Source organism: Symphalangus syndactylus, chromosome 16 (assembly GCF_028878055.3).
Source record: "Symphalangus syndactylus isolate Jambi chromosome 16, NHGRI_mSymSyn1-v2.1_pri, whole genome shotgun sequence".
Lineage (NCBI taxonomy): Eukaryota > Metazoa > Chordata > Mammalia > Primates > Hylobatidae > Symphalangus > Symphalangus syndactylus.
The window spans coordinates 65,964,762-65,991,580 of NC_072438.2; the positions used below are offsets into that span (position 1 = coordinate 65,964,762).

At 42.9% G+C, this 26,819-nt stretch overlaps 1 long non-coding RNA gene across 1 annotated transcript in view; it reads left to right on the forward strand.

The window, feature by feature from the left end:
• Positions 1 to 26,819, forward strand: part of LOC129464693 (uncharacterized) — a 51,698-nt gene that overhangs the window by 2,036 nt on the left and 22,843 nt on the right. The gene's annotated exons all lie outside the window — the stretch shown is intronic.

A 26,819-nucleotide genomic window follows, 5' to 3' on the forward strand; every position in this document is an offset into this window, starting at 1 on the left:
GCAAAATCCTGGCACCAAAACCCATTATCACAGGGAACCACCCAATAGAAAAACCGATGCTGTTCCCAAGTGGCCTCTCTCTTCGCCTCCTCACCATGTGGAAGCCTGACGTAGTCCGTCATTCATGAAGTTAAAAAAAAAAAAAGATGCTTGTGTCATTAGACTGAACCTTCAGAGTATAATATATTATAATATTCATGGTATTCATATAGGTTTCAGTATAAAATATTCAGTTTGATAAAAATGTGTTACAGCAACTCAGCCATAAACTCATTTAGGAAATACTTGCAACCAAATCCAGGTCTTGCATGGAACAAGGGAGTGGAGGTTGATCTCAATAAATCTCTCATTCATCTTCAGCATTCCCCAAAACACAGAGTAAGGCAACAGCAGCAGGGGGTGCAAATCCTACTCAGTGAGCCAACCCCCCCACCTGCTGACTTAGAGTTAGTTACTCCTTGGAGTCAGTGTGGACTGAGAACTCTCTGGCCACCCAGGGAAAATTAAACATATTATTTTATTACAACAGATGTCCCCACTTTTTTGTAAAGGGATGCTCCCTTTTATTTTCCCAAAACCATGTACCTGGGGATAGGAGGCATGATACCAGGGAAGTCACCGTGTGTGTGTGCGGTTGAGGGTGTTGTGTATGTGTGTACTGGTGCAACAGACTGAGTGTGTCCCCCCAGAATTGATATGCTGAAATCCTAATCCCCAGTGTGATGCTATTAGGAGGTGGGCTTGGGGAGCTAATGAAGTCATGAGGGCAGAGCCCTCAGGGATGACATTGGTGCCCTTATGAAAGAGCCCCCAAAGAAATCTCTCGTCCTCTTTCTGCCACATGAAGAGGCAGTGAGAAGATGGCAGTCTGCAATCCAGAAGTGAGTCCTCACCAGTTCCTGACCATGCTGGCACCCTAATCATGGACTTCCAGCCTCCAGAACTATGAAAAATAAATCTCTGTTGTTTATAAGCTACCCAATCTATGGTATTTTGTGACAGCAGCCTGAACGGACTAAGACAATTGGGGTGGTAGGGGGAGGGCGGCCTTAGGAGGAATTACCACCTAGTAAGATGGAGCATTGAGGGTCCACTCAATGTAGCAAGCAGAGATCAAGCACTGTGAGCCATTCTGTGAGAACGGCTAGGATTTAGGAAAGAGATAAATGGAGACAATAACAATAATGATAATAGAACACTTTCTGTGACTAAACTCTATTCTGAGTCTATGTATTTTGAGAAATGAGTCATCTGGGGAGAAGAGCAACAACACATATCTAATTAACAATAAACTCAGGCCTAATGTAATACATAGCATATTTAAGAAAAGAGCTATGAAATTGCAAAGGAGGGAGCTGGAGAACAACATTCTGCAGTTGGAGGAGAGAGACAGGAAAGGCTTCCTGGAGCAGTGCATTTGTGTTGCAGCACCTGCCCCGGCCCAACCCAGCCTCCACCCAGAGGAACAGTAACAAGGCAGAGGCCCTCACCCCTGCCGGCCACGTGGGAGGCCATGGCACCCATTTGGAGGAGGGCCCCCAACCTCCATTTTATTCCCTTTCTATCTGGAACAGTTGGAAAGCTAAAAGCCTTCCGAGACTGCCTTGGAACTCAAGCTCTACATGAGAGCTTGGTTTAGCCAGAGAGCTGCCCTTGCCAGAGATATGGGAGGCAGACAGGAGGCAGAGGCCATTCTCCATGGCTGTAGCGGCTGATGAGTGAGCGTCAACAGATGTGGGTGTTTCGACAGCAGACCTCCAGCTTCTGCTTCAAGGGGTGAGGTGGTTGAGGCAGCAGCCCTGGTAATTGTGAAAGCAGCAGCAGCCTGTTCTCTGGATGCTACCCATGGTTTGGCCTTGAAACCTACACTCGATCAGCAGCCTCGTGACTTCTGCCCCCGCAGCCCCTCCTGCTTGAAATACCTAGAATGGTTTCTGTTTTCTGTACTTTACTCTGAGAAATAAAGATGCTTTGGATGACTAATTAACAGCTCCTACAGATAAGTAATAACGTAGAGAAAATGACAGCTAATTTGGACCTGGCCACAGTCACTACATCCATTTGTTAGCCTCTTACAAATTGGCCTCTGTTCTACCACCCTAAGAGAAAAACCCTATCTGAGATATCCAGCGACCCCATCCTTGAAGAGAGACCCCTTAGTGACCTCTCTGCTAATTTGTTGCCCCTCCCTTCCTTAATATGGTTTCTTCCTGTATCTGACCTTTCTGTGACTACCTTCTCTTTTTCTCTGAATTATCTTTTTTCCTACCTCTATCAAACTGCCTAAGTTCTTGGCCTTCGACACTTCTAACTTTGCATTCTGTCTCTTGGGAAAATATATTCATGCTTTCTTTTGTCATTTCTGATTGTCTGCTATGTGCTAGGAGCTATGGCCCAGGTGAAGTTAAGTTGCAAGATTCTTGTAAGACAGGCAAGTTAGTTACAGAAAAGGCACTTTCTAGTGCAGTGAGCATTCTAGGGAAGGTAGCCATAAAGGGCTTTGAAAATGGACGGTAGAAAATGGAAGGTAGAAAGTGAAGAGGCGGCTGGGCGCAGTGGCTCACGCCTGTAATCCCAGCACTTTGGGAGGCCAAGGTGGGTGGATCACGAGGTCAGGAGATCGAGACCATCCTAACACAGTGAAACCCCGTCTCTACTAAAAATACAGGAAAATTAGCTGGGCGTGGTGGCGAGCGCCTGTAGTCCCAGCTACTCAGGAGGCTGAGGCAGGAGAATGGCATGAACCCGGGAGGCAGAGCTTTCAGTGAGCCGGGATCGCGCCACTGCACTTCAGCCTGGGCGACAGAGTGAGGCTCCTTCTCAAAAAAAAAAAAAAGAAAAAAGAAAAAAAAAAAAGAGAAAATGAAGGAGGCTTCACGAAGAAGACAGCTGCTCCCGCAGCTGAACTGGAGAGGACTTTGATAGGTGAAAACAGGCTTCAGGGAAAGGAAAACATTTTAACAGGAGGAAATAACATGAGAAGAATTGAATGGAAGTAAAAAGGTACAGGGCACATGGGGAAATCCTACTCGCATCCATAAAGCAATCCAGTATACGGTGTGCATCACTTAATGACGGATATATGCCCTGAGAAATTTGTCCTTAGTCTACTTTGACATTGTGTGAACATCATGGAGTGCACTTACACAACCCTAGATGGTATAGCCTACTACACACCCAGGCTATATAGGGTAGCCTCTTGCTCCCAGGCTGCAAACCTGTGCAGCAGGTTACCGTACTGAATACTGTAGGCAACTGTAACACAATATAAATATTTGCACGTATATAAACATGTCTAAACATAGAAAAGGTACAGTCCAAATACAGTATTATAATCTTATGGGGTCACCACTGTATAAGTGATCTGTCATTGACCAAAATGTCATTTTGGGTGCATGACTGGTTAGATTGTGAGCTCCGTGGGTGAGGAACCTGTTCACTAGCTGTCTCTCTTCCCAGAATTCAGCATTGCGCCTGGTACATAGTAGGCCCTCACTAAGTACTTGTGAATGAAAGACAAGAGAGACGAGTGGATAAGTCTAGTTCAGAGCCCAAACACTCCCTTCTGCCCACACTGCTGCAGTTACGTCAAGACAGGGAGACAGAGCCCTGAGAGAAGAACTCTAGTCCTCAGCATTTTCCATGAACCCCAGCCAGAGAGCTTCCTCCTTACTTTCCCTTCTACTCCTCTGTAGTTAGCTAATCTATTGGGTCGAAGGTACCACTAACCATCAGCTAATGTTGATGGTTCTACCTTTAAAATTTATACAGAATATAACCCACTTCATATTCTGGATTCTGCTACAACCAAGTTCATTGCTCACATTCCACCTTGATCCCTGACAAACACAGCAGCCAGAATGGTCCTTTCAGGAACATCAGTCCCAGTACATTACACCTGTGCCCTATCCAGCCCCACATGTTCTCCAGGGCCTTACATGGTCTCCTCTGTGATATGGTTTGGCTCTGTGTTCACACCCAAATCTCATGTTGAATTGTATTCCCCAGTGTTGGGGGAGGGACCTGGTGGGAGGTTATTGGATCATGGAGGTGGATTTCCCCCTTGCTGCTCTCATGATAGTGAGTGAGCTCTCACGAGATCTTGTTGTTTGAAAGTGTGCAGCACTTCCTCATTTACTTGCTCTCTCTCTCCTTCTTTGCCATGTGAAGAAGGTGCTTGCTTCTCCTTCACCTTCCACCATGATTGTAAGTTTCTCGAGGCCTCCCCAGCCATGTCTCTTGTACAGCCCGTGGAACTGTGAGTCAATTAAACCTCTTTTCTTCATAAATTATCCAGTCTCAGGTAGTTCTTGATAGCAGTGTGAGAAGGACTAATATGCCCCACTAACTTCATGATGAGCATGTACACTCACTGCTTCGACTTCAGCTATTTCCATGCTAGCTAATTTCCTTCTCACGCATGGTGAGACATGCATTTCAATTATCTTCCTAGTTTCTTCCAGCTCTTGCCTATTTACCTCATTCAAAGAGTGTTATTCCCTCTCCTTTCTTGGTCCCTTTTGTGAGCCAAGAAATAAGCTGTATTAAGCCTAATAAACCTAAGAATAATTTTAGAGATTTAACTACCCTGGGGTTTGCAATGAAATTAGATTAAACAAAGAACCTAGTTGGCATCCACTGAAGTTTGTCAGAATTTTACTTCTATAGAGTATATCAGCATTCCTACAGAGGTTTCGATTGCCTCCTTCTGCTCTCCTAATTAAACCTGCTATTCTTTCGAAGGCCAGCCTCCTTCAAATTATATAATCTTTCCAAAATAATGTCTTACTTAGGATTATTGTTTTTATGATTGTTTAAATAGTAATATAGAAAAATAGGGTTTTCTTATTTCTTTCCTTTGCAATAAAAAATTTTCAACAGTATAATAGTGTAAATAGGCGATTGTGATGTCACCCTTAGGATATAATCACTGCTTGTCACATTGTTTCTGTAGAAAAATCAACTCACATAGGACGAAATGTGATGGGGTGAAATCATGGCAGTGTGATTTTCAACCACCAACTTGCCTTGGAAGGGAATGTGGGGATGTGCACCGCTGGAAGCCATGTGAGTTTTGAGAGTATGTAAATTCAGATGACTGGAGGGAATGTGGTGTGGTAAACAATTACGCAGTGCCTATTTGTGTGTGCATAATTGGTTGCTAGGACTGAGCCATGATTAGTCACCAAATTACAAAAGCATGACTTTTCCTTCAGTGGATGTAGCACTTGCCCAGGATACACAGCTTGGAGACAGTAGCATGGGTTAGATTTTTGCCCCATTCGCTCACTCAGCAGAGGTCTGTGTTCAGTGTACAATTTGCACAACTATATTTGGGACCCTGCTAAGTTATCCAGAAAAATTGCATTCATATGATGCCCTACAAAATGCCAAAATCTACAAAGCAGTCAACCCGTATAGTCTACAGAGAAAGGAAGGACACGCTTATTCTAGTGACCCAGATTCAAGTCATAGCCAAAGAAGCAGTGAGGATAAAAGGTCAAAGACAAAAGTCACACAATCCTGGAGTTGGGAGAGAAAGAATGGGTCATGGATGGGGCAAAGGGAGACAAAGAGGAAATAGATTGGAGAGAGGGAAGAGAAAGGAAGGAAGGAAAGAAGGAAGGAAGGAAAGAAGGAAGAAAGGAAGGAAGGAGCAAAGAAGATTCATGCACAAAAAATATAAGTTATTTCTGAAACATTCATGACCCCCCTCCCCTTTTTGAGGCATTGTTGTGGGGACACAGAGATGAGTCCTGATCCTTGAGATGGATCTACTCACATGCAAAAGAAGGAGCAAAGCAATTACACACAAACACACACACACAGACACACACACACACACACACAATGAGGCAGCCATCCTTATAAATTTCAAACTGCAGCAAGGCACAAGAAGTCCATATTAGTCAATATTAGTAGCTATGCCAATGAAAAGTTCTTGCTTCTCAGACCAGCACACCAGTCTCAGAAGCCAAAGGAGGAGAAAGCTTCAGAGAGCTAAAGTTAAATCCATTCAGAAGAGGCAATGCTCCCAGGGATCTCACTGTTTCATTTCACAACACACCTCCTTGTGTTGGTGCCCTGGGCACCTGATAAGCTGTAAACAAGAGAGAGATGGGACATTAATTTTGAGTCTGTGTGTCCTTCAGAGAATCTACCCAGGCTGAGTAAGATGAAAATAAAGGGATGGGCTAGGGCCAGGATTTTAGAGCTTGAACATATTTTGCTGCCTGGGAGAGTGTCTGTAAGCAGATGATAATAATGACAGTTGGCTGTAGGACTTGGCAGATGCATTTCCCAAGCATTTTCAGACTTAATGAGTCCAGAGAGCATCCCGTGGGGCAGGACAGTCACGTTATTAGCAGATTACGGTAAGGAAATGGGGGAAATCTACGGGTTCAAGTGAGTGATGGGGACACCAGAAGTAAGTATCTCAGACTGAATCTTCACAAACACTTTTGCTTCCAACCTTTCTCCCAGGAGGGGCAGGGGAAAGGGGTGGCTTGAAGTATGAATGTGATTTCAGGGAAGAGGAGAGTGATTCTCCACATGTGCATTTAGTCCCTTGTCCTCATATTTGCACACACGCCCATGATGCGGCCTGAGCTGGCAGAAGCCACCCCACTACAGTGGGGCCTGTATATATTGTACCACTTGCACAATTATATGTGGGACCCTGCAAAGTTATCCAGAAAAAAATGCACTCATATGAGCCCTAGTCATCCGGCTGCCTAGCACTTTCTCAGTACCCTTCCCTGGTTTGAAGATTTCCGGATTTATGAATCCCACTTCTCCAGGAAGAAGCCAGAAACTCACTTTCCTAAGTTGTCTATAGCTGGACACAAGCATGGCCCTGGCCCCCTCAGACAGACTGTGCCAGACTTTGATTGTAGGAGAGTCTGGTGGAAGAAAGCGTGCGGGGTGGAGGAATTCTGATGAGGGTGACAGGAGACACTTAGTTTGCAGAGGCAAAGGTTGTGGTGGTTCCAGTGGTAGTTCCCCTGCTGTGCTGTAACAGCAGAGACTCTCTTGGAGCAATAATTAAGGTATTCTACCCAGCTCAGTAGCCTCCAAGCCTGATTGTCCAACTCTCCTAGGCACTCTGTGTAAAAACCAATACAGTTCAGTGACTACAATTGAAATAGCTACAGTGAATTCTGTTGTTTGCAACCAAAAACTCTTACTAATTGTCTTTGTACTTACAGGCGATGCAAAAAAAAAAAAAAAACCCAAACTCAGTAATAAAAATGAAATTTTAATGTAACAATTTTAGAAAGCATTTAGGTATTCAGAAATGCTTTTGCAAAAAAGTATAAATATACTTATACTTTATTTTAAAATCAAAGAAACAGAATCCCAGAGAAGCCTAGTCATATATCAAGCAGCTTAGCACATTAAGATTAAAATGAGAATTAGGGGCCGGGTGTGGTGGCTCACGCCTGTAATCCCAGCACTTTGGGAGGCTGAGGTGGGCGGATCACCTGAGGTCAGGAGTTCAAGACCAGCCCGGCCAACATGGGAAACCCTGTCTCTACTAAAAATACAAAAATCAGCTATGCATGGTGTGTGCATGTCTGTAATCTCAGCTACTCAGAAGGCTGAAGCATGAGAATCACTTGAACCCAGGAAGCGGAGGTTGCAGTGAGCCAAGATTGCACCACTGCACTCCAGCCTAGGGGATAGAGTGAGACTCTGTCTCAAAAAAAAAAGAAAAAAGAAAAAAGAAAAAAACACGAGTTGAATGCAACATTTTATAAATCAAAATTAATGTAAAAATCCATGATGAATGAACAGAATATCAAAATTTTAAATAAAGACAAGATCAGTATTACTGATGTTTCCCTTTGTCTCAGACTCTGATATACAGTTACTTATGCTGTCTTTAGGAAACTTGCACATGTTATCTTTAAACAAATTAATAGCACAGATTAGACTACTTCGTTGCCTCTTCAAATAATCAAAGTTTAAATCTTCTTCTTCCTGGTGTGTGAACCTTCTTCAGCAGAATCTATAGTAGCATCTCTCTCTAGAAGCATTCCTGAGCCCACAAATTTGGATTAGATCAGAATCTCTGTGTCCAGACCTGTCTGGATCTTGCAGAAATATTAATGCTGGCAGAATCTCTAAAATAACAGAGTAAACTGAACCAAATTAAACACAAGGAGACGTAAGATCAAATTTTAATGAATATTTGGGCTGCTGGCTACCCAGCACTTCTCAATAGGTGAATGCCTTAATAAATCACAAGGATGGGAGTAATTAGTGTTCATTTCCCACTATATGCCAGAGGCCATGTTAGACACTTGAAACAGTGGATGCTTCTTGTCACAATTCCCATGAGGCAGGAAGTCCTGTGACAAAAATGAAGATGAAGTTCCTAGTTAAGAAGTGGCAGAGCCACATCATAAGCCCAGGGTAACAAACGCCAGGGCTGAAGTCTCCCTGCCACATCATGCTTTATTTTAAGAAAGTGGACTTTTTTCTCAAGAAGCCTGAGGACCACAAAGCATCAGGCCTGGGCTTCCCCAGCAGGCAACTGGATATCGTTAGAACGATGGCTTGGGGAAAGCCACAGCTTCTCTTTTATGAGTGAAGGGAGTGGAAGGAGAGACAGCTGCAGCCTACGAGCCTGGAATCTCTGTCCAACAACCAGCATCCCTCAATTCTCCCTGCCCTGCTGAGGGGTTTGTCTAGTCCCAAAGAAGCACCTAACACACTTTTATGCTCAATATACAATCCTAGGTGTTCTGATATGAGAAGAACTTCTTCAGAAGGTATCTTAATGCATATGGGGAAACTGAGGCCCAGGTAAGTAAATTTTCATAGAAAACTGAGACTAGAACCCAAGTTACTCAATCCCCAATTAAGACTGAGTTCACCACACCATACGGCCACGCAGATTAAGTCCTGACTCTGTCTACGCAAAAGACTGTGCTTCGTCACTGAGGCTGACAGACCCTCTTCAAAAGGTTTAGTCTGTACACCAAAGGTCAAAAAAAAAAAAAAACTGGCATTTTATAGGCTAAATCTAGCTTGCAGATGTAGTTGGGTTTTTTTTTTCTTGGTTTGTCAAGTGTTTTTGAAAAATTTGAACTAGTTGATATAATTTAAAAATCAGGAGTTTTCACATGCAAATCCAGATTTCTGGCTCCCCTTGAAAAAAATCCAAGAGCAGGACACACTGGAACCACTTTCTCACGTGGCAGCTATTGGCTAGAGCAGGTGGTGTGCTGAGCCAGATCATACTGGCTCACAAGAGCCAATGATAAAATATTCAGAGATCTTGTGGGCCACGTGTTAAATGGTAGCTTGAAACCAGCCGTAGGATCATTTACACCAGCCATGTTACCATGGAAACATGGACAGTGGAAACATTTGTCCATTGTCCATCTTCTCCTGCCCCCCATTGGTCAAGGACGATGCCACCAGCAAAATTCTCTTGTTCTAGGTTACACATACATTGTCCTGGAAAATCCCAAGTCAAAGAAGCTGCAGGCAAGGCATCACTGACTACACTTGCAAGAAACAAACGCCTGCAAAAATCAGGACAAGATGATTTTGAAGCTGTGCAAAACAGGTGTCTATATATTGGCTTTTTTGAATAGTGTAGCTATGAACATTCTTGTACATCTCGCTTGTGCACGTGTATATATTTCTGTCAGATACACGCCATAGGACTGGAATTGCTGGAACATAAGGTATTCACATGTTCAACCTTAGGAGAAATGGCCAAACAGTTTTCTAAAGTGCTCTTATTTATTTACATTCCCACCAGCCATAAAGGAGAGTTGTGGTTGCTTCAACATTTAGTGCTGCCATATTCTTTTTCAAACCATCACTTAAAAAATCACTTCCTATTGGCTCAAGATGATTGTCAGTTTGTACCTCTTTGGCTATTTGGTTTACTTAGCACCACATTTTATATTAGGCCATTTGTGTTCTGTGTCATGGCCACAGATGTGCTCACTTATTCCATGCTGATGGGGTAAGATCAACAACTTCACTTGACCCAAGTGGCAATCCAAAGTAAACAAGGAGGAAGGAATAAGTCAATAAAATTCCCAAAAGAAGTCACCATAATTGATTACATTTCATTTATCAGAAAACCATTCCAAGTCTTCGACTAATTTGAGACTCCCTGTTGTGATACAGAACCTCTTCCTCTGTGAGTTATTATAATTCTTGCCAGGAATATCCAGGGACCTGCTTTCCTCTGCTCCAAGTCTCAGAGTCCAGGCTGTTTGTAACACGTAATCTGTGATTGAGAAACAGGAAAAAAGGGAGACCATCTTATAAGGTCTGGTCCCAAACCTCCTTTCTTTTTAGTTCCAGCCCCAAATCAACCCCACTTGACTGTTCCCTCATGCCACAAAACAACAGAGTGCTCATTCTGAAGTGCTCCCTTGGCTCCCACTGGTCATGATAAAATTCACTTCCCGGTAGTCGTTTTGGCCTGACCTCCAACTAGGATCACCTCCTAGGAGATGCACCAAGTCTGCGAAAATCACCCTCAAGTATATCTGGCTTCTAAACGTCCATTCCAAAGACTGAGCAGTAAGGATGAATGAATTGCAAATAGAAGCCGTTTCTTTTTAGGAAGCCCAAAGAAGCTCCCTGTGTTCTTCCTCTGCGACCTGGAGCGGACAGCCCACTCTTTGGCCATGATGAGCAGAGGCTCTCCAATGCTGCCTCTACCCTTTGTACTGTTCCAGCCCACCCGGGACAGGCATTCTTAGGTACACTGCTGGTCCATCCTGCCATGCCAGACCATTCATGCCATGCCCACAGGGTGGTGTCCTGGGGGAGAGTCCTCCTCTCGAGAAGGGTGCTCTTTCTTCACCATGGGCAAAGGGAGGTCAAGCTGACCCCAACATTTTGTGTTGGCAAGCATTCAGGAGATGCTTAGTAGCTGTGAATTATCTCAACACCCCCTCATGTCCCAAGGAAGAAGTCACAAGTCATAGCATTTTTTTTTTTTTTTTGAGACAGAGTCTTGCTCTGTCGCCCAGGCTGGAGTGCAGTGGCGCAGTCTTGGCTCACTGCAAGCTCTGCATCCCAGGTTCATGCCATTCTCCTGCCTCAGCCTCCTGAGTAGCTGGGATTTCAGGCACCTGTTGCCATGCCCGGCTAATTTTTTTGTATTTTTTTTTTTAGTAGAGACGGGGTTTCACCGTATTAGCCAGGATGGTCTCGATCTCCTGACCTCGTGATCCGTCCGCCTTGGCCTCCCAAAGTTCTGGGATTACAGGCGTGAGCCACGACGCCCGGCCAGCGTTATTCCTTTGACATGTATTCCTTCTCCCACAGGGCAAAACTGGCTTGCTCACGAGTGGGTCCACATATCACACACTCCAAACGTGCCAATTCACCATACTTGCAGGAAGCAGGCAGCAATGAGGGTGACAGAAAGACTTCAGAGCTTCATCCGAAAACTCCTTTACTGAAATAACAGCAAATATTTATTGCTGGGCTCACTATGTATACTTACTAAGCACTTTCTATATATCTCATTTAATTCTCACAGCCCTTTGAGGCAGCTACTAGTATCTGCCCATTTCATAGCTGTAGAGACTGTGTCCAGGAATTCACAATTAAGAAGTGGTTAAGGTGAGATTCAATCCCAGGAAGTCGACCTCCCAAGGCCATGGTCCCAGTAGCTATATTGTAGCAGGATTTCTTACCCCATCACCCAGCTGTGGATCCTCCGCCCCCAGCTACCTGTTTTCATCTACCTGCTTTGTGGTCCCAGCTCCCAGACTATCCTGAAAGTGTCTCCAAGGCTTTTGGTTGGGAGCCACCCCAACCTCTTGTCTTCTCCCCAAACCCCCAAGAGACTTTCTAAGATCAGAACCCTTGAAGCATTTTGAGCTGCCTAGTAGCAGAGTCCACACAACAGACCTGAACTCCTCAGCTTCAAGTCCCAGCACCATCACCCAACAGGAGTGAACATTTAGCAGGTTATCTAAACTCTCCAAGGCTTGGTTTCTATGTCAGCACCACAGTGTAATAATAACGCCTGCCTAATAGGGCTTTTCATAGGATCCAGTGAGCTGATGAATGTAAAACAGTACAGTTAAGGGCGCAGTGAGTACTAGCTTTCACTAGTCATAAAACACCTGTTCAGTTTTTAGTTTTTGAAATCTTGAGGTTAGAAAGTGTAAAATGGATTCCCTTTTAATTCTGGCTTTTCTCCAAGTCTTCCTTTCCTTTATCTCCATTTTATTCCCTGTTAGAAGTCTCCATTCTAACGGTGTGAGTACTTAACACGGTGTCTGGCCCTGAGCAGGTGGCAATGCCAGTGTTACTCCTTCCTTCTAGCTTCTGTTCTCCCCACATCATCCTGATACTAACTTATCCTTTCCCTCTTCTCTTGATATTTTTTTTCACCCTTTTCCAGCTGCTTGAGGGGAGCTGAGAGACCTAGACACTATATTCAGAGTGGCTTAGGCAACATCCGCAAGGCCAGAATAGCTCATCTGTCCAGAACTAAAACGAGATCCCTGCTCTACATACTCTTCACCCAGCCCCTTTATGGGGTATCCAGTGTCTGACTTTGGATCATGATTTTGTCTTACAGGGGGGGGTGTTATCAATGTCCATTAAAACCACAGAGTGGCTGGGTGCAGTAGCTCATGCCTATAATCCTAGGACTTTGGGAGACCAAAGCAGGCAGATCACTTGAGCCCAGGAGTTTGAGACCGGCCCAAGCAACATGGCGAGACTCTGTCTCTACAAAAAATACAAATATTGTTTGGGTGTGGTGGTGTGTGCCTGTAGTCCCAGCTACTTGGGAGGCTGAGGTGGGAGGATCACCTGAGTCCAGGGAAGTTGAGGCTGCAGTGAGCCATGATTGTGCCGCTTCTCTCCAGCCTGGGCAATAGAGTGAGACCCCATCTCAAAAAAAAAAAAAAAAAGCACAGAGCATTTTATCAAAAAGCATCAGTAAGATACCCGTGAAAAGTGGCTTCTTATCTCAGAAGTGTGGTTCTGTTCATGTCAAATACGCATTTTCGTATCTCTTGTAAGCACATATGATTGAGGTTAAATCTCATACTCATACTACTGCAGTGGCTCTTGATCAGGGAGAGTATCAGAATTACATTTCTGAGATTTCTCAAGATGGCTTTAAAATCACAGAACCAGGGATGTGTGTGTTTTGATTCAGACACTGTTCTCACTTCCAGACCCTGCTTCTACCTTCCCAGTCAACAACCATTGTCCTCGTAGCTTTTTAGATGGTGGGCATCCATCCAAATGAACAGCTCTGGAAATGAAAGCTTAAAAAATCAAAATAGGCTGGGCCCAGTGGCTCACGCCTGTAGTCCCAGCACTTTGAGGGGCCAGCATGGGAGGATTGCTTGAGCCCAGGAGTTCCTGATCAGCCCGGGCAACATAGTGAGACCCTGTCTCTACAAAAAAATTTTTAAAAATTAGCCCCGACAGGTGGAGTGCACTTGTAGTCCCAGCTACTTGGGAGGAGGAGGCAGGAGGATTGCTAGAGCCTGGGAGGTCGAGGCTGCAGTGAGTATATACACACACACACACACACACGTATATATGTATATAGATAGTCTAATTTCTGTCCAAAGACGCCCTATTTGCTCCTTGATTCTCTGTCCCTTTAAAACAGCCTGTCTTTGCAGTTAACACCTAAGGCTCTGACTTACTTTCTTTTCCCCAATAGTTGTCATAGCCTTCTCCAGCATGTGTTCCTTCTATATTTCAGACATGGCATAGCAGACACAGCCATAACTAAGTAAGTACAGCAAATCAAAAGATGGAGCCCCAAATTGAAGCCAAGTCTACTATATCTTATCAATTTACCCAATAACATTGTCTCTCTCTGTAGAGGTTACCCTTTTATGCACATAAATGTGAATTAGAACATCTCTGCCCTGCTCCTTTCAGCAGTACAGCTCTGCAACGATGCATGCTGCCATCCATTTCACTGGAACATTTGCCGTAAAGTTGCTTTTAAAGGACATTCTCTTACAATACTGTCAATGGCCCTTGCATTAAAAATGAGAAAAATATGGAAACATGCATTAAAATATTCAGAAATAAATGGCTTTTTTATTACATAAAAGCTCTCATGTGTCTCAAAGGTACTGAGAATAGAATACTTTATCATAAATTAGATTATTATTGCTGGGAAAAGATCTATTTTAATGCCACTTTTCTTGGGGATTAAACCAAACCCTAACAGTCCATTTGGGGGTGTTCATAAATGTGTAAGTCAAATACTGAAAAGCTTTAAGTGGAAAATACATGCTGATGAAGCAATCTTGGAAAAGACAGAACACATTCTGTTTGTTCTCATGTCTGGCAGGGGGCAACTATCACATCCAGAAAAAAAAAAAATGAAGATAATGACTTCTCTGCAGCTAAGATGAAGATCCACTGAACTTTGGGGTTTGAAATGCAACATTAGAACTTCAGACTCCCGGCTCCTAGGTCTCCAGCTGCTGGGTGGTGCCAGCATCAGAGATACACTCTGCAAAACATATACTGTCTTAGGAAAATGTGACCCTGTTGTCTTTTCAGGCCCATATTCCACAAGAAGACAAATGGAGACTTAAAAGGAAAACTGCAGCTCCGAGTGAAGAGAGAGCAAGTTGTCTTTTCTGATACAGCCAGGAAATAAGATGTTCTGGTTAATACGTGCTAAAGATGTGGTGCTGACTTCCAGACTCAGAATATGAACACATGTATTTCTCATTAAAACTATATTAAATGTTATTTGGCCATTGTTGAATCAGTCATCTTGATAAATATTATCTTCGTACAGTCCTGAGCAGAGAGTCAGTGACTAGAATGCCACTGAAACCAGCTTTTTCTAGGACACGGTTTTCATGGTTTTAGGGCATGGAGAAACTTGCACGGTAATCCACAGCATTTAATGATTTAGGCAGGGTAGGAGAAAAGTGATGAGCATTCATTTTGCTAGCAGTGTAACTTCCATGGAGAAATGGTATACTGATTGTACTTCACATTCCCTATACATTCTCTGTACATGATCCAGCACTGTGATCGAAGATGGAAGGAATCTCTTCATAGCTCTCCTTCCTTTTTCTATTCTCATTTCCTTACCAATTCCCTTTATCCCTGTACTTTTACATCTTTATTTTTAGTCAATACCCTGTTACTCTGCTGGAAAGATCTGTGTGTGAAGCTGGATACTAAAAATGTCATGATTGCCACTTATTTGGAGGAGTAGAGGGGAGGATGTGGGCAGCATAGCAGCCCAGGCTGGAAGAGAGGAGCTGGCAGGGAGGAAGTTTGGCTGAAGGACAGGCCCCCTCAGGACTGATTTCTTGGCAGTCTATCCAAGTCCTTGGGTGTCTACACTGGAGTTATAATAATAGCCAATATTTATTAAGCATTTTGTCAGTGCCAGGATCTGTGCATTATCTTCTTTAATCCTTACATAACCCTGTGCAGTAGGCACTGTTACCATCTCAATTTAAAAGATGAGGGCTAAGACTCAGTAACTTTAGGTGAATTTCCAAGCCCACCCATCAACTAAGTGGCCGATCCAGCTATGTTTCATTTCAAAGCTTGAACTTAGACCATCTCCCTCCAATTAATTAGCTATGCCTTCCTTCTTACGCTTATCTCTTTCCTCTCTCTCCTTTTTAAGATTATAAAGACTTTGGCCAGGCACAGTGGCTTATGCCTGTAATCCCAGCACTTTGGGAGGCTGAGGCAGGTGGATTACTTGAGGTCAGGAGTTCGAGACCAGACTGACCAACATAGTGAAACCCTGTCTCTACTAAAAATACAAAAATTAGCCAGGGGTGGTTGTGGGTGCCTGTAATCCCACCTGCTTGGGAGGCTGAGGCATGAGAATCACTGGAACCCAGGAGGCAGAGGTTGCAGTGAGCTGAGATCGTGCCATTGCACTCCAGCCTGGGTAACAGTGAGACTCTGTCACACACACACACAAACACACACTATGAAGACTTTAGAAAATGTGCTTCTGTGTCTTTTAAACACTATTAAAGAGCAAAATAGTAGTTCCTGGACCAAAGTTCACAGGACCCAAATCCTTATTTCTATGTAGCCACCAACTCACTGTATTATCGTGACACTGGACCACTGGCATCTGTAAAATTAGGAAGTTCGACTAGATGGTGTCTGAGGATGATTTGGCCTCTGACATTAGGTGAATCCCCAGCTTCTAGGAGAGGGTGTGGGCCATGACTCACCTGGGCTATTCCCACTTGGGATGTGACTGGCAAGAAAGCAGCACCTATGATTGTAGTGACTGGATTTCCAAGCCTCCAATCAGAACACCCATTACCTGAATCACTGAGTGATAACAAGTTGTAATGGTAACATCAACCCTACTCCAGAAATTCAATGATATGGAAGGTGGGTAAATCCAGACCCATTCTCTTGTGGAGGGTGAGGCACTTCATGAAATTCTATGTTTCTATCACCCTATCTCTCCTTTGATATCCGGTCCCTGAACTTCTCCTCCAGCAAGCAAAATAAAGCCAAGAGTGGTGTATCTGTCCTATTATAAAATCATACCCAGGATTCTGGACTCCTTAGCTGATTTCATCTTATTGACATGTGTTTGCATATTGCCTTTTGTTAAGTGGTTCCAAATCCAGTTTGTAAAGTATGAGATGGCATCAGTGCTCTAGATAGAGCAAATGCATTCTCATTCAGAGCAAAGGTGACCACCATAGGAAGCAAGTTTTTAAGCCCTTCCCACTTTAGGAGAGAGAGAAAACATAATTAAGCAAATTTGCCATGATGAGAGGCCTGGCTCTCCTTCCATTTAATGGGGATAGAGCGCTGTGGAGAGGAAAAGTGCCAAATGGTATGTGATTTTTAAAATCTCCTACGCGTTTAATAATTAATGCTTGTTTTTCTTCCATTTTTCCCCACCCCCTCAACTCCTTTCCCCAGTCATTACAGCTCTTTGATATCCCCTCAGGAATTATATCTCCAGCTGTTTACATAACCAGAGATTAAGTCCAATTGAAGGAGAAATTTAGGCCACAGAAAAATCAGGATAAGAAAGCCAGAAATGTAGTTTGCCTTGGGGTCACATTCTGAGATTCAGTCATAGCAGCCTCAAAGAGCATTGAGCAAACCTTTTTTGGTGGACTCATGAATTGGAGGTGAGAGTGGTTGACTATTATTTGCAAAGCTGGATTAAGTGAAAGCAAATGGTAACTGATACGAGCCTCCTCTCTGGCAGGAATCTGCTGTGCATGAGAGATAAGATAAAGCTCTAATAAAAATACTGACTTAGTTTCTGCCCTTTTGTGCTTACCTGCTCTGCTCCGTGTTATCTCGTTTTTGTAGGCTTGACCCTGCTGCAGTTTGCAAGTTTCTAGGTGAATAACTCTTGCATCTTTGTACATGGTGGGTTTTGTGCATGGAATTATGTGTCCAATCCACTGCCTCTCCTCCCCCATTGCCCCCACCCTTTCCCTGCTCTGACTTGAGCTGGCCTCATGCTGAGGCAAAATAAGCCATTACTTTAATAAGCCATTATTCACAATGGATTGGAAAGACAAGGAGGCCCACAGTGAGCTGACGTCGGCCTTGTATTCCTAATCAGGAAATAGCAGATAGGGGATGTCCATGGGAGAGAGGGTTTGCAGCACGAAAACTTTGGGGCACTTCTTGGGTGAAAGGGGAGGTGGGAGGGGCCGGGCAGGCCCAGGCAAGGACAGTTGCTCCAGTGGACAGTCTGAGTTAGTGCCTCTTGACCTCTATCTGGGTGTAAGAGAATCACTTGTGTTGCTTATGAAAATGCAGATTCCTTGGCCTCAGTTCCAGAGATTCTGATTTGGTCCATAGGGAGTGGGTTTCAGATAATTCTAATGCAGGCAGCCTAGGATCAGAAACACTGCTTAAGGGCAATGGGCTACCTGTACCAAGAAGGGTTAAGGAGGAGGAAAAAGAGCAGAGAGTAAAAAAGTGCAAAGGTACCTGAAGGCAGCAAAAAAGTAAGGTCTTTGGAGTTAAACTTAGATTCCAATCTCAGGAGCGTTCCCACTTAATCTTTATGAACATTCTTCCCCATGTATAAAATAAGGGGAAATAACAATGATAATAATAGTTCATATGCAAGGGTTTTTACAGCCCAGGGTTACATGTTTTAGTGGGTTAGCTCATTTATACCTCATCGCACTACAAAGAGGACATAGCATTACTCTCATTTTATACCTGAGGAAACCGAGGCACAGATGGAGTGTTAAACCGGCCTAAAAGGCCACACCGCTAACAAGTGCTGGAGCTGTGATTTGAACCCAGGGAGTGTAAGTTGGGGAAATGGGGGGAGAAAATGTGCAGGAAATATCTGGCCGCTGCCTGACACACAGGGCTCAGGTTAGTGTCCTTCCTTCCCAGCATTGCTGCCACATATGTTGATCAGCTGCCTGCTCCAGTAGAACTCTACCAGAATTGCTGGAGGATTGGGCTGGTGGGGGGAGGCAAAGAGCACTGGATCTGAAGACACATCCTGGAGCCTCAGTTTCCTCATCTCTAACACGAGGACAGCAATGTCCTTACATCACAGCATGTGATGGTCAAATGAGCTCATGCCTGTGAGAAGTATTTTATAAACAGTGTTTAGTACAAATATCCACTGGATTATGAAGATGAATATGGGCCCAGTCATCGCACAGAACAGCCCAAAATATCTTCTTCAGGCGTCCTTCCCCTCTATTTTAGTGACCCTGAGTATCTCTTGGATAAAATAAGAATATGTGCTAATGTGTTTTCAGATAGTGGCTTAGTCTTTCATACCTAAAGGGGCCTGGTTCTCTTGTGGGTGGAGAAGGAAGGAATTTAGGAATTTAGGTGAAAATGTTGAGGCTGCTCCTTAGGAAAAGAAGGAAGACTTTGTCTTTTTATATGTGTACGTGTGTATATATCTATATATATATACTTTAAGTTCTGGGGTACATGTGCAAGATATGCAGGTTTGTTACATAGGTATTCATGTGCCATGGTGGTTTGCTGCACCCATCAACCCATCATCTACAATAGGTATTTCTCCTAATGCTATCCCTCCCCTTGCCCCCCAACCCCTGACAGGCCCCAGTGTGTGATGTTCCCCTCCCTGTGCCCATATGTTCTCATTGTTCAACTCCCACTTATGAGAGAGAACACGCAGTGTTTGGTTTTCTGTTCCTATGATAGTTTGCTGAGAATGATGGTTTCCACCTTCATCATGTCAAAGGACATGAACTCATCCTTTTTATGGCTACATAGTATTCCATGGTGTATATGTGCCACATTTTCTTTATCCAGTCTGTCATTGATGGGCATTTGGATTGGTTCCAAGTCTTTGCTACTGTGAATGGTGCTGCAATAAACATATGTGTGCATGTGTCTTTATAGTAGAATGATTTATAATCCCCTGGCTATATACCCAGTAATGGGATTGCTGGGTCAAATGGTATTTCTGGTTCTAGATCCTTAAGGAATTGCCACATTGTCTTTCACAATGGTTGAACTAATTTACACTCCCACCAACAGTGTAAAAGCGTTCCTATTTCTCCACATCCTCGCCAGCATCTGTTGTTTCCTGACTTTTTAATGATTGCCATTCTAACTGGTGTGAGATGGTATCTCCTTGTGGTTTTGATTTGCATTTCTCTAATGACCAGTGATGATGAGCTTTTCTTCATACGTTTGTTGGCCGCATAAATGTCTTCTTTTGAGAAGTGCTGTTCATATCCTTTACCCACTTTTTGATGACCTTGTTTGTTTTGTTCTTGTAAATTGTTTAAGTTCCTTGTAGATTCTGGATATTAGCCCTTTGTCAGACGGCTAGATTGCAAAAATTTTCTCCCATTCTATAGGTTGCCTGTTCACTCTGATGATAGTTTCTTTTGCTGTGCAGAAGTTCTTTAGTTCAATTAGATCCCATTTGTCAATTTTCGCTTTTGAAGCAATTGCTTTTGGGGTTTTAGTCATGAAGTCTTTGCCCATGCCTATGTCCTGAATGGTATTGCCTAGGTTTTCTTCTAGGGTTTTTATGGTTTCAGGTCTTATGTTTAAGTCTGTAATCCACCTTGAGATAATTTTTGTATAAGGTATAAGGAAGGGGTACAGTTTCAGTTTTATGCATATGGCTAGCCAGTATTCCCAACACAATTTATTAATTAGGGAATCATTTCCCCATTGCTTGTTTTTATCAGGTTTGTCAAAGATCAGTTGGTTGTAGATGTGTGGCATTATTTCTGAGGCCTCTGTTTTGGTACCAGTAGCTTGCTGTTTTGGTTACTGTAGCCTTGTAGTATAGTTTGAAGTCAGGTAGCATGATGCCTCCAGCTTTGTTCTTTTTACTTAGGATTGTCTTGGCTATATGGGGTCTTTTTTGGTTCCATATGAAATTTAAACTAGTTTTTTCTAATTATGTGAAAAAAGTCAATGGTAGTTTGCTGGGAATAGCATTGAATCTGTAAATTACTTTGGGCAGTATGGCCATTTTCATGATATTGATTCTTCCTATCCATGAGCATGGAATGTTTTTCCATTTGTATCCTCTCTTATTTCCTTGAGCAGTGGTTTGCACTTCCCCTGGAAGAGGTCCTTCACATCCCTTGTAAGTTGTATTCCTAGGTATTTTATTCTCTTTGTAGCAATTGTGAATGGGATTTCACTCATGACTTGGCTCTCTGTCTATTATTGGTGTATAGGAATGCTTGTGATTTTTGCACATTGATTTTGTATTCTGAGACTTTGCTGAAGTTGCTTATCAGCTTAAGGAGTTTGTGGCTGAGACAATGGGGTTTTCTAAATACACAATCATGTCATCTGCAAACAGAAACAATTTGACTTCCTTTCTTCTTATTTGAATACCCTTTATTTCTTTCTCTTGACTTATTGCCCTGGCCAGAACTTCCAATACTATGTTGAAAAGGAGTGGTGAGAGAGGGCATCCTTGTCTTGTGCTGGTTTTCAAAGGGAATGCTTCCAGCTTTTGCCCATTCAGTATGATATTGGCTGTGGGTTTGTCATAAATAGCTCTTATTATTTTGAGATATGTTCCATCGATACCTAGTTTACTGAGTGTTTTTAGCATCAAGCGGTGTTGAATTTTGTCAAAGGACTTTTCTGCATCTATTGAGATAATTGTGTGGTCTTTGTCATTGGTTCTGTTTATGTGATGTATTAAGTTTATCGATTTGTGTATGTTGAATCAGCGTTGCATCCCAGGGATGAAGTTGACGTGATCATGGTGGATAAGCTTTTCAGTGTGCTGCTGGATTCGGTTTGCCAGTATTTTATTGAGGATTTTTGCATTGATGTTCATCAGGGATATTAGCCTGAAATTTTCTTTTTTTGTTGTGTCTCTGCCAGGTTTTGCTATCAGGATGATGCTGGCCTCATCAAATGAGTTAGGGAAGAGTCCCCTTTTTTTCTATTGTTTGGAATAGTTTCAGAAGGAATGGTACCAGCTCCTCTTTGTACCTCTGGTAAAATTTGGCTGTGAATCCGCCTGGTCTTGGACTTTTTTTGGTTGGTAGGCTATTAACTACTGCCTCAATTTCAGAACTTGTTATTGGTCTGTTCAGGGATTGGACTTCTTCCTTGTTTAGTCTTGAGAGAATGTATGTGTCCAGGAATTTATCCATTTCTTCTAGATTTTCTAGTTTATTTGCATAGAGGTGTTCGTAGTATTCTCTGATGGTAGTTTGTATTTCTGTGAGATCAGTGGTGACATCCCCTTTATCACTTTTTATTGTGTCTATTTGATTCTTCTCTCTTTTCTTCTTTATTAGTCTGGCTAGCGGTCTATCTATTTTGTTAACCTTTTCGAAAACCCAGCTCCTGGATTCATTGATTTTTTGAAGGGTTTTTCATGTTTCTACCTCCTTCAGTTCTGCTCTGATCTTAGTTATTTCTTGTCTTCTGTTAGCTTTTGAATTTGTTTGCTCTTGCTTCTCTAGTTATTTTAATTGTATTGTTAGGGTGTTAATTTTAGATCTTTTCTGCTTTCTCATGTGGGCATTTAGTGCTGTAAATTTCTCTCTAATCACTGCTTTAGCTGTGTCCCAGAGATTCTGGTACATTGTGTCTTTATTCTTCAAAGAACTTATTTATTTCTTCCTTAATTTAGTTATTTACCCAGTAGTCATTCAGGAGCAGGTTGTTACGTTTTCATGTAGTTGTGTGGTTTTGAGTGAGGTTTTTTTTTTTTTTTTTTTTTTTTGACAGTCTTGCTCTGTCACCAGGCTGGACTGCAGTGGCATGATCTTGGCTCACTCTCACTGCAACCTCCGCCTCCTGGGTTCAAGTGATTCTCCTGCCTCAGCCTCCCAAGTAGCTGGGACTACAGGTGTGTACCACCGTGCTCAGCTAATTTTTGTATTTTTAGTAGAGACAGGGTTTCACCATGTTGGCCAGCATGGTCTTGATCTCCTGACTTCGTGGTCTACCACCTCAGCTCTCCCAAAGTGCTGGGATTACAGGGGTGAGCCACTGAACCCAGCCGAGTGAGTTTCTTAATCCTGGTTCTAATTTGATTGCACTGTGGTCTGACAGACTGTTTGTTAATGATTTCCATTCTTTTTCATTTGCTGAGGGGTGTTTTATTTCCAATAATGTCATCAAATTTAGAATAAGTGCTATGTGGTGCTGAGAAGATTGTATATTCTGTTGATTTGGGTTGGAGAATTCTGTAAATGTCTATTAAGTCCATTTGGTCCAGTGCTGAGTTTAAGTCCTGAATATCTTTGTTAATTTTCTATCTCATTGGTCAGTCTAATATTGACAGTGGGGTGTTAAAGTCTCCCACTAGTATTGTGTGGGAATCTAAGTCTCTTTGTAGGTCTCTAAGAACTTGCTTTATGAATCGGGGTGCTCCTGTATTGGGTGCATATGTATTTATGATAATTAGCACTTCTTGTTACATTGATCCCTTTACCATTATGTAATGCCCTTCCTTGTCTTTTTTGATCTGTGTTGGTTTTAACTCTGTTTTATCAGAGACTAGGATTGCAACCCCTGCTTTTGTTTTGCTTTCCATTTGCTTGGTAAATATTCCTCCATCCCTTTATTTTGAGCCTATGTGTGTCTTTGCATGTGAGATGGGTCTCCTAAATACAGCACACCAATGGGTCTTGACTCTTTATTCAATTTGCCAGTCTGTGTCTTTTAATTGGGGCATTTAGCCCATTTACATTTAAGGTTAATATTGTTATGTGTGAATCTGATCCTGTTATTATGATCCTAGCTGGTTATTTTGCCCATTCATTGATGCGGTTTCTTCACAGTGTCGATGGTCTTTACAATTTGGTATGTTTTTGCAGTGGCTGGAACCGGTTTTTCCTTAAGTGCTTCCTTCAGGAGCTCTTGTAAGGCAGGCCTGGTGGTAACAAAATCTCTCTGCATTTACTTGTCTGTAAAGGATTTTATTTCTCCTTAGCTTATGAAGCTTAGTTTGTCTGGATATGAAATTCTGGGTTGAAAATTCTTTCCTTTAAGAATGTTGTATATTGGCCCCCACTCTCTTCTGGCTTGTAGGGTTTCTGCAGAGAGATCCGCTGTTAGTCTGATGGGCTTTGCTTTGTGGGTAACCCGACCTTTCTCCCTGGCTACCCTTAACATTTTTTCCTTCATTTCAACCTTGGTGAATCTGACGATTATGTGTCTTGAGGTTGCTCTTCTCGAGGAGTATCTTTGTAGTGTTCTCTGTATTTCCTGAATTTGAATGTTGGCCTATCTTGCTATGTTGGGGAATTTCTCCTGGATAATATCCTGAAGTGTGTTTTCCAACTTGGCTCCATTCTCCCCGTCACTTTCAGGTACATCATTCAGACGTAGATTTGGTCTTTTCACATAGTCCCATATTTCTTGGAGGCTTTGTTTGTTCCTTTGCATTCTTTTTTCTCTAATCTTGTCTTCATGCTTGATTTCACTAAGTTGATCTTCAATCTCTGATATCCTTTCTTCTGCTTGATCGATTTGGCTATTGATACTTGTGTATGCTTCAAAAAGTTCTTGTGCTGTGTTTTTCAGCTCCATCAGGTCATTTATTTTCTTTTCTAAACTTGTAGTTCTAGTTAGCAGTTCCTGTAACCTTTAATCAAGATTCTTAGCTTCCTTGCATTGGGTTAGAACATGCTCCTTTAGCTTGGAGGAGTTTCTTATTACTTATCTTCTGAAGCTTACTTTTGTCAATTCATCAAACTCATTCTCCATCCAGTTTTGTTCCCTTGCTGGCGAGGAGTTGTGATCCTTTGGAGGAGAAGAGGCGTTCTGGTTTTTGGAATTTTCAGCCTTTTTGAGCTGTTTTTTCCTCATCTTTTGGATTTACCTATATTTAGTCTTTGATGTTGGAGACCTTTGGATGGGGTTTCTGTGTCTGGGAATCCTTTCTGTTGATGTTGATGCTATTGCTTTCTGTTTGTTTTCCTTCTAACAGGCAGGCCCTTCTGCTGCAGGTCTACTGGAGTTTGCGGGAGGTCCACTCCAGACCCTGTTTGCCTGGATACACCAGCAAAGGCTGCAGAACAGCAAAGATTGCTGCCTGCTTCTTCATCTCGGAGCTTCATGCCAGAGGGGCACCCACCAGATGCCAGGCAGAGCTGTCCTGTATGAGGTGTCTGTCAACCCCTGCTGGGAGGTATCTCCCACACAGGTAGCATGGGCTTCAGGGACCACTTGAGAAGGCAGTCTGTCCCTTAGCAGAGCTGGAGCACTGTGCTAGGAGATCCGCTGCTCTCTTCAGAGCCAGCAGGCAGGAACGTTTAAGTCTGCTGAAGCTGCACCTACAGCCGCTCCTTCCTTTAGGTGCTCTGTCCCAGGGAGATGGGAGTTTTATCTATAAGCCCCTGACTGGGGCTGCTGCCTTTCTTTCAGAGATGTCCTGCCCAGAGAGAAGGAATCTAGAGAGGCAGTCTGACTACAGTGGCTTTGCAGCACTATGGTGGGTTCCACACCTAGTTTGAACTTCCCAGCAGCTTTGTTTACACTGTGAGGGGAAAATTGCCTACTCAAGCCTCTGTAATGGCGGATGCCCTACCCCCACCAAGACTGAGCATCCCAGGTCAACTTCAGACTGCTGTACTGGCAGTGAGAATTTCAAGCCAGTGTATCTTAGCTTGTTGGGCTCCATGGGAGTGGGATCTGCTGAGCAAGACCACTTGGCTCCCTGGCTTCAGCTGCCTTCCCAGAGGAGTAAGCCATTCTGTTTTGCTGGTGTTCTAGGTGCCACTGGGGTACAAAAACAACAACAAAAAAAACTCCTACATCTAGCTCGGTGGGAAGACTTTATCTTAAGGAGGCTATGAGAATTGCCAGCATTTAGGACATCCTATAACGTTTCAGAATATTCCATGTATGCCAAAAGGTGGAAGAGTTCAACCCACAGGTCAAGACTTGAGATCTCAAAGGAGAGATCACAATCTGATACCCAGCCCTTGTTGCCATAAACCCAGACCAGCTGGAAAAACTGATACATCTTTGTGGCGTATACACATTTCGCAACATTTTTGACTCAAACATAATCAATGTTTTATACCTGCCACTGGAGGTTTGGCTGAGCTCTGTTTGTACTGTGGTAATGCTTAAATCAGAGCCTCCTTTTGGGGAGAGTTGACCCAGACTAGCAGATAGGAATGTGACAAGAGCCACAGTTTCTAGACTGGACAACAAAAGGAAACCAGAAAAACAATTACTCCAAGTTGCTGTCTCCTTTTTCTAGGAGCCTTCTCATCATGGTTGTTAGAAAAACCTCAGAGCCACCAGAGGAAAATAATAATAATAATAAAGATTTTTTTTGCCCATAATGAGAGTTTGCCAAAAAAAAAAAAAAATTGTGGCAAATCAGTACCATTACCCAAGTGGGAGACCTATGCACTTCCTCCTAGAAGAAAGAGAACCATTTTCTGCTGGGCAACATAGACAGTAGACCTGGGAAAAGTTCAGTTTTCTTTTAAAAAAGAAAATTTGTTTCCCAATTTACTTCAGCAATGGGTAAAACTCAGATGAGACCCTCTTAGTTGGTCTTCCCTTAAGGCAGCCCAGAGTTCAGGAAGGGAAGAGTCGAATTCACTTTCAGGAATTCGATTCAATTTCTTTTTATTCTATTCTATTTCCTTCAATACAGTTTGATAAACACCCAGGGAAGTGCTGTGAATTGGAGAACCATGTAGGTGCTGGGAGACAGAACGGGAAGAAGCAGGGTTGTGCTTCTTCTCTTCTGAATCCAGATTGGATATGGGCATCACTTGACCAAACTATGCTCTTTTGGGCAGGGTGGGACCAAAGAAGATAAAAAAGCCATAAAAAAGGCAGTATCAAAAAAGATTCAGACTGGTATTTAGACAGAAGAAACTAAAGCAAGGAGATATGAAGATTTAACTCTAAGCAGACGAACTGAATGTAATCCCCATGCATGTTGTTTTATCAGTGAGATAATAGAATTTGAGAGTTTATTATTCTTATGGTTTGAATATGGTTTGTCCCCACTAAAACTTGTATTGAAGCCTGAACCCTAATGGTGGTGTTAGGATGTCATGCCTTTGAAAGATGATTAGGTAATTAAGATGAATTAATGTCTTTCTCTCCAGGCTGGATTAGTTCTCCTGGGAATGTGTTAGCTCTTGTACAAGTGGATGAGTTCCCTCAAAACTAGGTTGTTACAAAGTGAGGTTGGTTCTTGTGTTTTGCTCTTTTTTCATATGCACCCAGTTCCCTTTCTGTTTCTCTGCCATGTTTTTGATATAGCACAAAGCTCTCACCAGTAGCCACCAAATGTGGCTGCCCAATCTTCAACTTCCCAGCCTCCAGAGCTATGAGCTAAATAAACCCTTTTTCTTTATAAATTACCC